This window comes from Pinus tabuliformis, chromosome 9 (genome assembly GCF_031772625.1).
Source record: "Pinus tabuliformis cultivar Carrire ecotype Pingquan chromosome 9, CPIR1, whole genome shotgun sequence".
Classification (NCBI taxonomy): domain Eukaryota; kingdom Viridiplantae; phylum Streptophyta; class Pinopsida; order Pinales; family Pinaceae; genus Pinus; species Pinus tabuliformis.
This window is the reverse complement of record NC_142307.1, coordinates 1,342,058,994-1,342,074,114: the sequence shown is the minus strand read 5'-3', so window position 1 is coordinate 1,342,074,114 and position 15,121 is coordinate 1,342,058,994.

Genomic DNA, 15,121 nt, shown 5'->3' with positions numbered 1-15,121 from the left:
CTGAGACAGGTGGATCGAACGCAGCATACCCTGGGATTCTTCGCACTGAGGAGGGATTCCGGAATTGCCAGAGAGCCTCGGCACCCCGGGCGGCATACAGCAGCTCAGGATGAAAACAATAACGAGCATGTATGAAGAACACTTTTAAATACTTCAATGCAAACTCTGCCCCGTGGCATAGCCTCAACCCTCGATCGAGGAGAACCTCTAACCATCGTTCGATCAGTGAGAAAGAACCAGGAAAAGCCCTGAGCGCGAAAGGGCAGAGCCCGAGAAGTTTGTACTCACGGCACATGGAGCTTGGAGCACGCCACAGCACATGGCTCTTTGCTGAATGACCGTTGATCAAGCCAGATGTATGGCGTTCAGTGACAGAGCGCCGGAATCGGGCAGAGCAACACCACATCAGCGCCTCGGAGATGCAGCTCAGTACGCTGCTTGGTAAATGCCATAAATGAACCGTTTATGAGGGAGGACGTAACACTGTACCAGGATGTGTATTGGAATTGTTTCCATATCGCCGCATGTAAATATTTATGTGTGTAAACATTACTAAAAACCCGAATGCGACATAAGATAACCCATGCATGATTATGAATCAAATATAACCCATGCAATATATAATAAAGTGAAGTTTGATACGTAATGTGCATCAGGGTTGAAACATTGTATATGTATATTAGATTGCTCATGTTAGAACGAAACTATAATATATGTTCCAGAGGTACGTGGGGACTCCTTCCATTGCACATGTATATGCATATTGTAAGCTGGTAAGAAATGATAAAAAAAAAATTACTTTTGTAACGGAGTGTGACAAATTGGTATCAGAGCCCGGTTACAACACTGTGACCTCGGGTAAACTTTAAAGAAAAACAGTAATGCATAAATAGTGTCATGACAACCAAACTAAGAGTATACTGAAGTATATAATCACAGCTGTTGAATTAGTTAATCTTATACAGGTTGCAGGATGAGACGAACCAGTAGCGCTCCTCACCGGAACGTGGGACAACCAGAGAATGTAGCTCATCCTCAGGGAAATCCTGAGTTATGGGTACAACTGGGGGCAGAAGGCCGCAATACTGATTCGGCTATATTGAGGACAGTCCAGGAGCTGAAGGACGAAATGGCCCGTTTGCGGGAAGACAATGCAAGATTAAACATGGAACAGGAGAGGATTCTGAAAAGTTTATCAGATAAACAACATCATCAACAGTCCCATCCTAGACCTGAACAGACACGGGTAACAGATGAACAGAGCTATCATACAGAACCAGAGGATGCAGAGGAAAGAGCCGAGACGCGAGGAGAGAAGTCTGTTAACGCTTCCGAATATCAAACTCCAAAAAGACCGCGAATGGAATTACAGGGTGAGTTTCGGAAGATTAAGCCACCTCAGTTTGATGGGGAGTCAGAAGAAGCTGCGGAAGCATGGCTGATCAATATGAATAAGTATTTCCAAGTGTACGAGTATGATCACCATCTTAAGGCTCGGCTGGCTATATTCCAGCTGCAGGCCAAAGCCACATTATGGTGGGAAGAGGTCAAGATGGTGTGGGGGGTGAGTGAGCAGGACGTGACTTGGGAGGCCTTTCAAAAGTATTTTAAGGAAAAATACCTGACAGAACGCTTCTATGACGAAAAAGCACGAGAATTCCACGATCTACAGTTAGGACAGCAGACCATAGATGAGTTTGTAACCAAATTTACGTCTCTGCTCCGTTATGTTCCGTACATTCGAGAGGAGAAGGCTAAGGTGCAGCGGTTTGTAAGCAGCCTACCTCTGGCAATGCGAGAAAGAATCGAGTTTGATAATCCGAAGACGATGGACGAAGCCATTCGGAAGGCTAGACTCTGTTACCAGCAGGGCAAGCAAAAAGGAGAAGGTTTTGGGAAGCGATGGGCAGACAAGAAGAGCAGTAGAGTGGTTGCGGGAAATAAGGGAGCTCGCAACAGCTTCCACAAAGGATTTTCGAAAGGAACCGGCACTAAAAACCCATCCAGGGGTCAGATCAGATTTAAGCCACCTGCTGAGTCTAAATACAGTGAACAGTAGGTTAGAACGGATAATGAAGGTGCAGCAAGGCCACCAGTTCAGTGCTGGGGTTGTGGTGGACCCCATTATATTAAGAATTGTCCTCATCGGAAGGAAAGTGACCAGTTGTCCCAGATTTATGAAGCTTCTACCGTGGGAGACGTGGCCAGATCCATGCCCAGAATCAATGCAGCACTTGAGGATCGACAAGCTGACTACCAGCCAACCATGATTGAGTTTGAAGGTAAGCTCTATGATCGAACTGTTTCTATTTTAGTAGACCCAGGAGCTACTTTAAGCTATGTAAGCCCCAAAGTTGTAGAAAGCTGCAAGTTGCAAACTATTAAGTTTAAAAATCCTTGGTTAGTACAGCTGGCCACGGGGGCCAAAAGACGAGTGCTGACGAAGGTCAGCAACTGTCCATTACGATTAGCTAGTCAGACAATAACAACAGAACTGAACGTACTCCCTCTCGGATCTTATGATGTGCTGATAGGAATGGATTGGCTGGAAAAGCGATGGTCTGTAATTAATTGTAAAACAAAAACCATATCGTACCGAGATGAACTGGGATTGGAAAAAGAAATTCAAGGCATCCAAAAACCGGTGCAGATCCGGCCAATTACGGCCTCACAGCTAGTTAAAAGTGTGCGGAAGAAATGTCAAATATATGCAATTCAGGTGGGGTACGCTGGGTCTGAGAATAAAATTACGACAGTGGAAAATATTCCGGTGGTGCGAGACTTTGCTGACGTATTTCCAGAAGAAATTCCAGGGCTGCCGCCCAAGCGGGATTTGGATTTTACCATCGAATTGGTACCCGGTGCAGCCCCAGTATCCCGTGCACCCTACCGGATGAGTGTGCCAGAATTAACTGAGTTAAAGATGCAGCTGCAAGAGTTGCTGGATAAGAAGTATATCTGCCCCAGTGTATCTCCTTGGGGGGCTCCTGTGCTGTTTGTTAGGAAAAAGGATGGAACTCTTCGTATGTGCATAGATTACAGGCAGCTGAACAAACTGACAGTTAAAAATAAGTATCCACTACCCCGCATTGATGAGCTGTTCAATCAGGTGAAGGGGGTGACAATCTTTTCCAAGATTGACCTGAGATCGGGCTATCATCAAATCAGAATAAAGGATGAGGACATAGCTAAAACTGCTTTCCGTACTCGTTATGGACACTACGAGTTTGTGGTACTGCCTTTTGGGTTGACTAATGCACCTGCGACATTTATGTGTTTGATGAATAGTGTATTTCATCAATACTTAGACCAGTTTGTGTTAATCTTTATTGATAATATACTTATATATTCCCGAAATATTAAAGAGCATGAGGAGCACCTCAGAATAGTGTTACAGATGCTACGGGAGCATCAGCTATATGGAAAATTAAATAAATGTGATTTTTATAAAGAACAGATTCAATACTTGGGACACATCATTTCAAAAGAAGGTATAGCGGTGGACCCCGAAAAGATCAAAACCATAATGGAATGGCCAACACCCAAAGACGTAGCAGATATTCGATCCTTCATGGGGTTGGCTGGTTATTACCGACGGTTCGTAGAAGGTTTTTCCAAGGTTGCATACCCTATCACCTCTTTGCAAAAGAAGGGGAAAGTGTTCAAGTGGACAGCAGATTGTCAACGGAGCTTTGAGCAGCTCAAATACCTGCTCACCACCGCACCTGTGCTGAATGTTGCAGACCCAGAGAAGGAATATGTAGTTTGCACAGATGCAAGTAAAGAGGGCGTAGGTGGGGTGTTAATGCAAGAAGTTAAGGTGATCGCATATGAATCCCGAAAATTAAAAGAGCATGAACAAAAGTATTCCGCCTATGATCTGGAATTAACCGCGGTGGTTCACGCGCTGAAAATGTGGCGCCATTATCTGGTGGGAAGAAAATTTTTGCTGATGACTGATCACCATAGTTTGACTAGCTACTTTAGTCAACCAACCTTAAATGCGAGACAAGCAAGATGGGTGGACTTTTTGGGGGGTTTCGATTTTGAAATTAAGCATTTAAAAGGAAAAGAAAATAGGGTAGCTGATGCACTGAGTCGAAAAGTGCACTGTCTTTATGAAATCGGTATTAGTAAGGGACTGTCCACCCTTGATAAAGAACTTGAAAGGGCTGCTGCTCAAGACCAGATTTATCTACAAAAGAAACAGCTGGTGCAAGATAAAAATACCCACATAGTACAACAAGGGTACACCTTGAATGCAGCCGGAATTTTGTGCTACAAAAAGAGGGTTTATGTACCCAATCAAAGTGGTATTAAAGAAAAGATTCTGGATGAATATCATAAAAGTCCTTATGCGGGACATCCGGGTTACCAGAAATTGATTACCTCGCTTTGGAAAGAGTACCACTGGCCAGGCATGAAGAGGGATGTGGTGGAGTATCTGGCGCGATGCTTAGAGTGCCAGCAGGTTAAGATTGAGCATCAGCACCCTGCGGGTTTGCTACAGCCACTACCTATACCAGAATGGAAATGGGAGACCATTACCATGGATTTTATAACGGGATTGCCAAAATCCAAGAAGAACAATGACTCTATAATGGTTGTTGTAGACAAACTCAGTAAGTCAGCTCACTTTATACCGGTTCAATCCACCTATCGGGCGGCTCAAATCGCCAACGTTTTTACGTAGAATGTGTTTAAACTCCATGGACTGCCAAAAACAATAATATCTGATCGTGATGTGAAATTCACCTCAGTCTTTTGGCGAACCTTGTTTGAAGGTCTGGGGACCCAACTGAACTTCAGCACCGCTTATCATCCGCAGACTGACGGGCAGACTGAGCGGGTGAACCAGGTGGTGGAAGATATGTTGAGATCTTACGTGATGCAACAACCCACTCGATGGGAAGAGTATTTACATCTGGTGGAATTTGCCTATAACAATGGATACCATGCATCCTTAAGGATGAGTCCATTCGAAGTGCTTTATGGCCGGAAATGTCGTACACCATCCAGTTGGTGCGGACCAGAGGACAAACTCTTGTTGGGTCCTGAGATGTTGGAGGAGATGGAAGTTATGGTCAAAAGGGTTCGAGCTAATTTGAAAATAGCTCAGGACAGACAGAAAAATTTTGCAGATCGGAAGAGGACATTTAAAGAATATCAGGTTGGTGAGCACGTGTATGTCAGAATCCGGGCTAGGAAAAGTACCCTTCAATGGAATGCTTGCGCCAAGCTGGCACCACGCTTCTGTGGGCCTTTCCAGATTTTGGCGCGAGTAGGGCCAGTAGCTTATCAGCTAGCCCTACCTAGCCATATCCGGGTTCATAATGTCTTCCATGTATCAGTTTTAAAAAAATATGTCTATGACCCTAGGCACATAATAAGTTGGCAAGATATTCAGGTGAGAAAAGGCTGTTAATAGATGTAAAGTAAAATATGATGCTAGTAAGCAGCTAAACTGAATACTGTGTGTTTCAGGTGGAACCGGAAGGAGAGTTCATGGTCGAGCCAGTGAACATATTAGATCGGAGAAGAGTCGAGCTGCGGAAAAGGACTATCCACCAGGTTAAAGTGCAGTGGCAGCACTTTGGGCCTGACGAGGCCACCTGGGAGGATGAACAAAGCATGAGGAAGGCTTATCCCAAGCTGTTTTTGGCTGAACAGCAACATCGGGACGATGTAGAACTTCAGGAGGGGGAGATGTGACGCCCCTCGTGAGATGTGATATTGGTAAATTAGTAAGTTTAGCTGTGAGATAAACTCTGTTTGGTGAAATATAAAAACTCTGTTGATTAGTATTGTTAACCAATATGTTAATTAATTGTGTTATCATTTATTTAATCTGGATACATGATTAATTATGGCCAATCACTGTGAAGGTGGTTAAAAGATAAAAAAAATACCCTAACTACCTTCAAGAGGCAGTTGAGACCTCTAGAGGAAAAAGGGAAAATGCCAAGTCTGGTTGGGATCAGATGGCAGAAAGATAGTAAGAGAATGCTATGTCCGGTAGTGATCGGATGGCATGTTGGTGAGGAAGAAAATTCCTACACTCGCTATGTCTGGTTAGGACCAGATAGCGAAATCTGGCATGGCCAGTGAGATTGCAGATGAGAGGATCTGCTAATGTGCTTGGGGGTGGAAGATCGAGGAGGACCTTCCTACGGACGGGTGGACGACAAGCATTACACACAGGTTTTCCTGTTATACAGGTAAGGATTACTGTGCTTAATAACTATGAAATTTGCAATATGGTTATGTGTGTGCGCATAGATTAGTGAAGAGAATGCTATTTGTTTTCTTGACTAAGGAAAAAAAAAAAGAAACAAAAACAGAAAACTGTTCTTATGCATTCGGCAGAGATCGATTCTATATATATAAATGCAAGCATTGAGCGTGTAAGTAAATCGAAATTCTGTAACACCGGCAATAGAATAAACATTTAACAGAAACGAAAGCCAGTAACCCTACTCTGTATTCTCATGCAGATGACATTTAGAGAGAGTCGAATCATAAGCAGATTAACAGTTTCTTTATTGCATTATAGCAGCATTTAACAATGGAAAGTTCAATAATATTCAGAATAACGAACAGGCCGAGCGCATGTCGGCGAACCATAATATAAGCTCAGGTAGAACAAATTACTCCTGTCATTATACAAGAAAAATAATTGAGTAAATACACTAGCGGTATATAAAGATGATCACAGACTGAGGAATGTCTATACCGTGAAAACGAAAACGGAAAGAGAACCATAACATTTTTGCATGCACACGGTAAGTGCCAGATCCGGCTCCCAAGAGTCACCGCCGCTGGCGGAAGCGAATGCTTAGCCGGCAGGGCTCTATGGCCGAACTAAAACAATATAAGACCATCATGCAACAAACATTACATTTGTAAGAAATTGAAAGGAGATTCAAATACAATCTGAATGCATAATAAAGCCGAACTGTAGGCGAGAATACCCATATACAATCTGAAAGCATAATAAAGCCGAACTGTAGGTGAGAATACCCTACGAACGGTTCTATATAGAACTCGGGCTATACCCAGCTAAAATATCTGCACATAGTGGGTCTGGAACAAAACAGTAAGAGATTATATTATAAAGACGGTGGCAACAAAGCCTCGAAACATTGTTACGAACTGTGCATGACCCAGAAACCAAAAGAACTCATTTATACAGTTAAGCCAGCAAACAGCGCTTGGCGGGGCTTCGACATAAGTCAGATAACAAAACAAAAACTGTTGCTATTAGCCGCATAAATTTAGAAACGAAAAATCATGTAACATCACAGCAAGAAGCCCTGGTTATAAGTCGCAGGGACCGAATGCTAGAGCATAAGCCTCGACATCCCTGTTCCAGAGGAACTATAGCTCAGAAAATGCCCGGAAAGTAAAAAACCATCAAAACGCAGGTCATATGGTTCTGTCCGATTCTTACCTGTAGAGGGACGGTGGAGGAAGGAACCCGACTTCCACGATGCCGGCTGGTCGCCAAAGCATCTCCCTAACACAATAATGTAAAGGGTCAGAACCTGCTCGATACTGTGAATACCATAAATCAACAATAAAAACCGAGAACTGTAAACAAATCTGGAGGCATGGGTCGCCTTGGTAATCGAGGGTAAAGAAGAGTAAGTAAATAACAATCAAATATACCTGAGATGGGTGGATCGACCGCAGCATACCCTGGGATTCTTCGCACTGAGGAGGGATTCCGGAATTGCCAGAGAGCCTCGGCACCCCGGGCGGCATACAGTAGCTCAGGATGAAAACAATAACGAGCATGTATGAAGAACACTTTTAAATACTTCAATGCAAACTCTGCCCCATGGCATAGCCTCAACCCTCGATCGAGGAGAACCTCTAACCATCGTTCGATCAGCGAGAAAGAACCGGGAAAAGCCCTGAGCGCGAAAGGGCAGAGCCCGAGAAGTTTGTACTCACGACACATGGAGCTTGGAGCACGCCACAGCACATGGCTCTTTGCTGAATGACCGTTGATCAAGCCAGATGTATGGCGTTCAGTGACAGAGCGCCGGAATCGGGCAGAGCAACACCACATCAGCGCCTCGGAGATGCAGCTCAGTACGCTGCTTGGTAAATGCCATAAATGAACCGTTTATGAGGGAGGACGTAACACTGTACCAGGATGTGTATTGGAATTGTTTCCATATCGCCGCATGTAAATATTTATGTGTGTAAACATTACTAAAAACCCGAATGCGACATAAGATAACCCATGCATGACTATGAATCAAATATAACCCATGCAATATATAATAAAGTGAAGTTTGATACGTAATGTGCATCAGGGTTGAAACATTGTATATGTATATTAGATTGCTCATGTTAGGACGAAACTATAATATATGTTCCAGAGGTACGTGGGGACTCCTTCCATTGCACATGTATATGCATATTGTAAGCTGGTAAGAAATGATAAAAAAAAAAAAATTACTTTTGTAACGGAGTGTGACAGAGTAGGATCAACTCAGTTAACAATTTTTTTTCTTTGAAAAAAACTACCTCAATGTTATCAATGGAATCATCTATGAAATTTTTTATGATTTTATTAGAGAGTTTGCTTTTTCCGTCTACAAAACATGAAAATACAATATGAAACTCATTTTAATTTTCTTGCATTGTAAGGATAAATGTTTTCTCTCATTTGTGTTTGTTTTGTTTATAAAGTTATGTCTCTTTTTTTTTTTTTTGGTAAGATTTGCACGATTGTGATGGCACTTGAACTTGCTAAGTAAGCCTATGGTTTATTTTCACTTGTGTTCATTTAGTAAACATAGATATTCTTTTCCATTTATATTTTTTCAATTCTAGATTTTCACTATCGTTTGACGAACATACACTTTTGTTTATATTAATTTCTAGGTTTATTTTTAAATATTATTATTTATTTATGTAGTTGAGCATATTGGTATTTTATTTTCTAATTTGTTTCACTCAATAAAAGTTGTTCACAATTGATCATATTGATATCTCATTTTCTACTCTATTTCACCTATCAAAATCTATTTTTTGTATACAATGTTTCTCATTTAATATTATAGTATATGATAAGTACGTGTTGCAAAAATTATGATTTTTTTTATTGTCAAAGTTAGTATATTAGAATTGAATAATGGAAATTATATTTTGAGAGATAACAATAAATTTTTTGTTTCATATCCTTTGTCCTCAGTACTACAGACATAATTACAACCATCTCTATATAAATTCTCATTAACATGGTAGGATAAAATGTTGGTGCAAAGCAAGTTTCTTGGATTTTAGGTCTCATTTAATTGAAACTAAGTTTATGCATATCAATTTGAACCAAACACTCCCAAAGAAATAAAGTTATAAAACTTCATTATAGCCAATGAGGTAGGGTGCTCACAAAAAAACGTCATTTTAACAAAACATTTCACTTTCATATCTATTTTTCAATAAAGGCTTTAACTGATCAGCTATCCAAACTCTAATTTAACTATATTTAAACTAAGTGACAAGTACAAGCTACTACCCACCACTTGTTATTTTTCATAATTAATTGAGTTTGTGAATTGATATAATCACAGAGCTTCCAATGGTATGACCCATGCTTTTATTTTTAAGGGAAGCATGTTGTGAAGATGTGGATTTTTTTCTTTACTACTTTTACATCATTAACTTGAAGCAACTTAAAAAATTAAGACAAACAATGAGGTATATTTGTCAAAAGGAAAAGTTTATTAATTTTCCTTATTAGTTATTAACATAATATTTAGTATTTAGTTATTAATTGTGTCTAGAGGTACTCTCTATTTTAACATGGAGAGATGTAACGTTTAACATTTTGACTGAGTAAAAAAAATAAAAAATAAAAAAGACAAAATAAACATAAAATTCTCCAACTCACAATTCCCATAGCATTTTTCTTTAATGTGGCCTATTTAAAAGCTAATAATTAAACCAGACTAAATCCATTTTAACTCCCTATCTACTAGCACTAAATTTAAAAATATATGTTGAAATAAAATTACTTATAATATAAATTAAATATAAATAATAATTTAAATTAAAAATAGTGAACATAAAATTTCCATATCCACTATCATCAACATATACCACAAAACGTATCACGACTCCTCCCTTTAAATCAAAATTTATCCCAAAAAATAGTTTTACCACTCAATGCAACCACCATTAAAACTAGGTCCTTTTAATTGAATAATGTGCATTGGCTTGACATCACTTTGATTCACTCGACCGTGTGTTTCACCTGTAGTATAGTTTATGAGGGAATGTGGAGGTTGCAAGGTACTAACTTTTGATGTTCAAATTCCATTATTTTTAAAAGATCCTTTTCTAGAGAGGTTTAAGTTCACCATATGTGGTTGCTAAAATGTTTATGCAATTTATAGTTTCATAATTTCCAATCAACGTTGCCTTAATGACATGACCATGAGATACTCCACTTGTTGCCATTTTGACCGCTCTCTTTGGATTCAACGCTAAGATTCATATAGAAAATAAATATAAATATATTAGATATATTTTGGCTCTAAATTTATGATGAAATTTTTTTCCCACAATGATTCTCTTAAAATATTGAAATCCAAGGTAAAAGGAGCTAAACATGTTATCATACAAAGCATTTATGCAACGTTGTATATTTCCTAACATCATGATGTAGAAATTTCTCTATAGATCAGCTAGCTCTGATACCATGTAAAAATTCTCACTATAGATCCCCTGATTATGCAATGTACTAAAGCAAAATACTTGATCTACTTCTACTATCAAACTTTGCGGAAGCTTAATCAATTTGCGCAAGATCAATCGGAACACATATAACAAAGAAGAAGAAATCATACACATGAAACACAAAAGATATACTCTGGGAAAGCCTCAGCGAAAAAACCCCACTATCTATATTATCATACAAGTGAATTAATCTCAGGATTACATAAAGCTTTAGCTCACAAGCTATCTAGCTCTCAATACAATCCCTCATTGCTACTCATAGATAGAATAGACAACACCTGGGCCTTCCTTTAGGCCTCCAAGCCTCCTATTTCCTTGCGCAGTTTCTCCTGGGTTCTCCAGCTGCAACCTGTGTGATTCTCACCTCACACACAACATTGACCCCTGAAATAAATGCGAAATCCTGAAGGAGTTAATTCCTTTTGCATGGATGAGTTTCCTTTACAGGAAAATTCCTCTAACTAATAGTACGTTGTCCCTTCCTTTAATCTCAACTCAGTCTCTATCTAAACTGACATGCATGAGTTACTTATGAGAGAATATTTAGTTATCTAGAGAACACTAGTTGCATGCATGCATGAATTAACTGATTGAACTCACAATTAGTTCCTCCAACTATTTGGAACTAATTTAACTAGACTTAACTCAGTTAACTGAGCTAACTAATTACAACTCAAATACAACTCATCCTTATCTCCTTAATTAAGGGATAACTTCCTCAATCAAAGGGATAACTATTGCATGTCTTCACAAAGACTTCATGTTTGATTTTCACCAACTAATTAACTCAAGATGAATTAATTAATTATTTTTCAAACAACTAGTGAGACTAAATTCGAATTTTAATTCTCAATTTTAATTCAGGGACTAATTAAAATTGGAATATATCCTGAAATGCTATTTATAGCAATGCTATTTTTAGCATTTCTATTTTATCATTCCTTGTTGCTATTTCCAACACTGGTACCTGAAATGCTATTTATAGCATTTCTATTTTTAGCATTTCTTGTTGTTATTTTCAACACTCACTCTCAACAAGAAGGGCATTCAATTCGAACCCGATCATGAACCTTTGGAATGTTCAGCAAGCAACACTTCTCCCTAGTGTTGTTGCTCCAACAACTCTAGAAACAAAAAAATATCCATGAATCAGAATGATGCCTCTGTCATCAAAGTCTCTGACTGTTATTGCCTCTGTCGAATGAAAACTCGGCACCTCTGTGCTCTTCAGTATCTGACTGCTCTAGCCTTTGTCACTTTGATATTTGACTGCATCAATCACACTGATTCCTCCTACTGCATCCGTGTTGTTGCTGGTCCTATCTCCCAGCACTGCATCCGCACTACACCTCCCCTCATCGTGTTGCCCACTGCTGCATTGCAACTAAGATACTGAGAAATAAGTAACTGATCTCCTAACTGACCTCCCTGTTGGGCTAGAAACACCCTCTGATGCTGAAGCACCCTCTGCCACTGACAAGTGCTCCCTCTCTGACCTCTGCATTGCTGCAACAACTCCCTACATCTTGCACTGTTTTACACCTCTCTGTGCCATCCTACACTGGTGCAACACTCCTGTGCCTCTCGCATTGTTGCAACCTGCTAGCTCTGTGCTGTCTTGGGGCTCCTGCACTGTAGCTCTCTCTGCCGCTCCATCCGCATCCTTCTCTACCCACTCAACTAGTCCTGCTACTCCTCGTCGGGGCTCCAGTAGCAAGGTATAATCAAAGGGGCTGGGTACCTCAAGGATCCTACCCCTATTTCAGCCTTCTTGGGACTATCACTCCACATTACCCCACCTCCCACCTGGAGGTATGGATGCATGTGATCCCTTTGCCCACTTAGCTCGAAATTCACCCCTATTGGAGGTCTCTGCATGAGTGGATGCCTCCACTCGGTCTCCTCTCGGCTTCTCTAGTTGTCGCTACTCCACAACCTCCTGAAGCTACTTCACCAATTGTGGCTCCTCCACAATTGTCTAAGACTTCTTCTAGCGTTGCATGTTGAGAGGTAATGTACTCTCCCTCTCAACCACCAAGTGTCTAACCTTTGCCTTGCTCCTCAAGGCTTTGAATGCATCTTGTACCTTAAGTGCATATAGGTTCTTAGCTAGCACACCACTCTATTTCATCTTTCCCACCGTCACGAAATTTTCTGGAAAAAGAGCTGATTTTAAATCAGCGATATCTCCCTCATCCGAACTTTGATTCAGCTATTTTTTTTTTGAATTAGGGTATTTTTTTCGCAAGGAATCCAAATCTGCTATTTGTTTTTGAAAATTTTGCACAAACATTTTCAGATCAGCTCTGAAAACTTGTGGCCCATTTTTATTTTTTTACTCGCAGCCCATTTTTTTTTTACTTCAAATTCTCTTCTTCTTATACTATTCACAGCTCCGATAAACTTGGCTCCGATACCATGTAGAAATTTCTCTATAGATCAGTTAGCTCTGATACCATGTATAAATTCTTACTGTAGGTCACCTGATTATGCAATGTACTAAAGCAAAATACTTGATCTACTTCTACTATCAAACTTTGCGGAAGCTTAATCAATTTGAGCAAGATCAATCAGAACACATATAACAGAGAAGAAGAAGTCATACACATGAAACACAGAAGTTATACTCTGGGAAAGCCTCAGCTAAAAAACCCTGCTATCTGTATTATCATACAAGTGGAAATATCTCAAGATTACACAAAGCTTTAGCTCACAAGCTATCCAGCTCTCAGTACAATCCCTCACTGCTGCTCATAGACAGAATAGACAACACCTGTGCCTTCCTTCAGTCCTCCAAGCCTCCTATTTCCTTGCGCAGTTTCTCCTAGGTCCTCCAGCTGCAACCTGTGTGATTCTCACTTCACACACAACACTGACCTCTGAAATAACTGCGTAATCCTGAAGGATTTAATTCCTTCTGCATGGATGGGTTTCCTTTATAGGAAAATTCCTCCAACTGATAGTACATTGTCCCTTCCTTAAATCTCAACTTGGTCTCTGTCTGAACTGAAATGCTTGAGTTAATTATGAGAGAATATTCAGTTATTTGGAGAACACTAGTTTCATGCATGCATGCATTAACTGACTGAACTCACAATTAGTTCCTCCAACTGTTTGGAACTAATTTAACTAGACTTAACTCAGTTAACTGAGCTAACTAATTACAACTCATCCTTATCTCCTTAATTAAGGGATAACTTCCTCAATCGAAGGGATAACTGTTGCATGTCTTCACAAAGACTTCATGTTTGATTTTCACCAACTAATTAACTCAAGATGAATTAATTAATTATTTTTCAAATAGCTAGTGAGACTATATTCGAATTTTAATTCTCAATTTTAATTCAAGGACTAATTAAAATTGGAATATATCCTGAAATGCTATTTATAGCAATGTTATTTTTAGCATTTCTATTTTATCATCCCTTGTTGCTATTTCCAACACTGGTACCTGAAATTCTATTTATAGCATTTCTTGTTGCTATTTTCAACACATGATTAGACATAAGATCATATACTCCAACTAGTCAAATGAAAGTATTGAGATGGATGTGATATTGACTAACTTTCAACCAATTTGTAAAATACCTCTTGGTGTACTTGAATATAGTGCACAAGAGAGCTTGTCTTTCACTGCATCAAACATGCATACTAAAATGCTAAATGTACTATTAGAGTGATTAAAATAAAAAAAGGAAAACATTATCTCCAATAACTCCTCATCTTTTACAACGCCATGAATATGACAACAATTTCACATGCAAATGTCTTCTAGTGGTTGCTCTACAATATAATGCAACAATTCTTTCATTTGTGGTCTCCTTTGAAGAAAATTAATAAGACGAGTGTTCACATCTTTGAATTATTAATAATTTCCTCCTCATAAAAAATATCTTCCATTGTGTAATTTTCTCCCCCAACAACATCTCTGTCGGAGAACTTATGGACAAACCAATCATGTGCTATGGTGAGATATTATGCTGGTCAAATCTTGATTAGCTCAAATAAGCATCAATAGTAGCATTGGAATTACTCATGTTTGGACCATTTTTAATAACTTTAAAAATTGATTGAATGATCCCTTCTAATTTCCCTAAATCAAATTCAACCTTATCATCACAATGTTTAACATAACATCCCTGGATTCAATCCCATAGTTAACACTAATTTAATGATTGATGAATAAAATTCTACTTTTAGGATGGAAATTTATAATATCTTCCTCATCAATATTCTCACTCTCTGTAGAGATATTTTCCCTCAATTTCATCAACATGAACCGTATCAACATCCACAATTTTTTCCACTGAAGGTTCATGCTCTAAAAATTGAATAAATATTCTTGTTACACTATCTTCATTTAGAA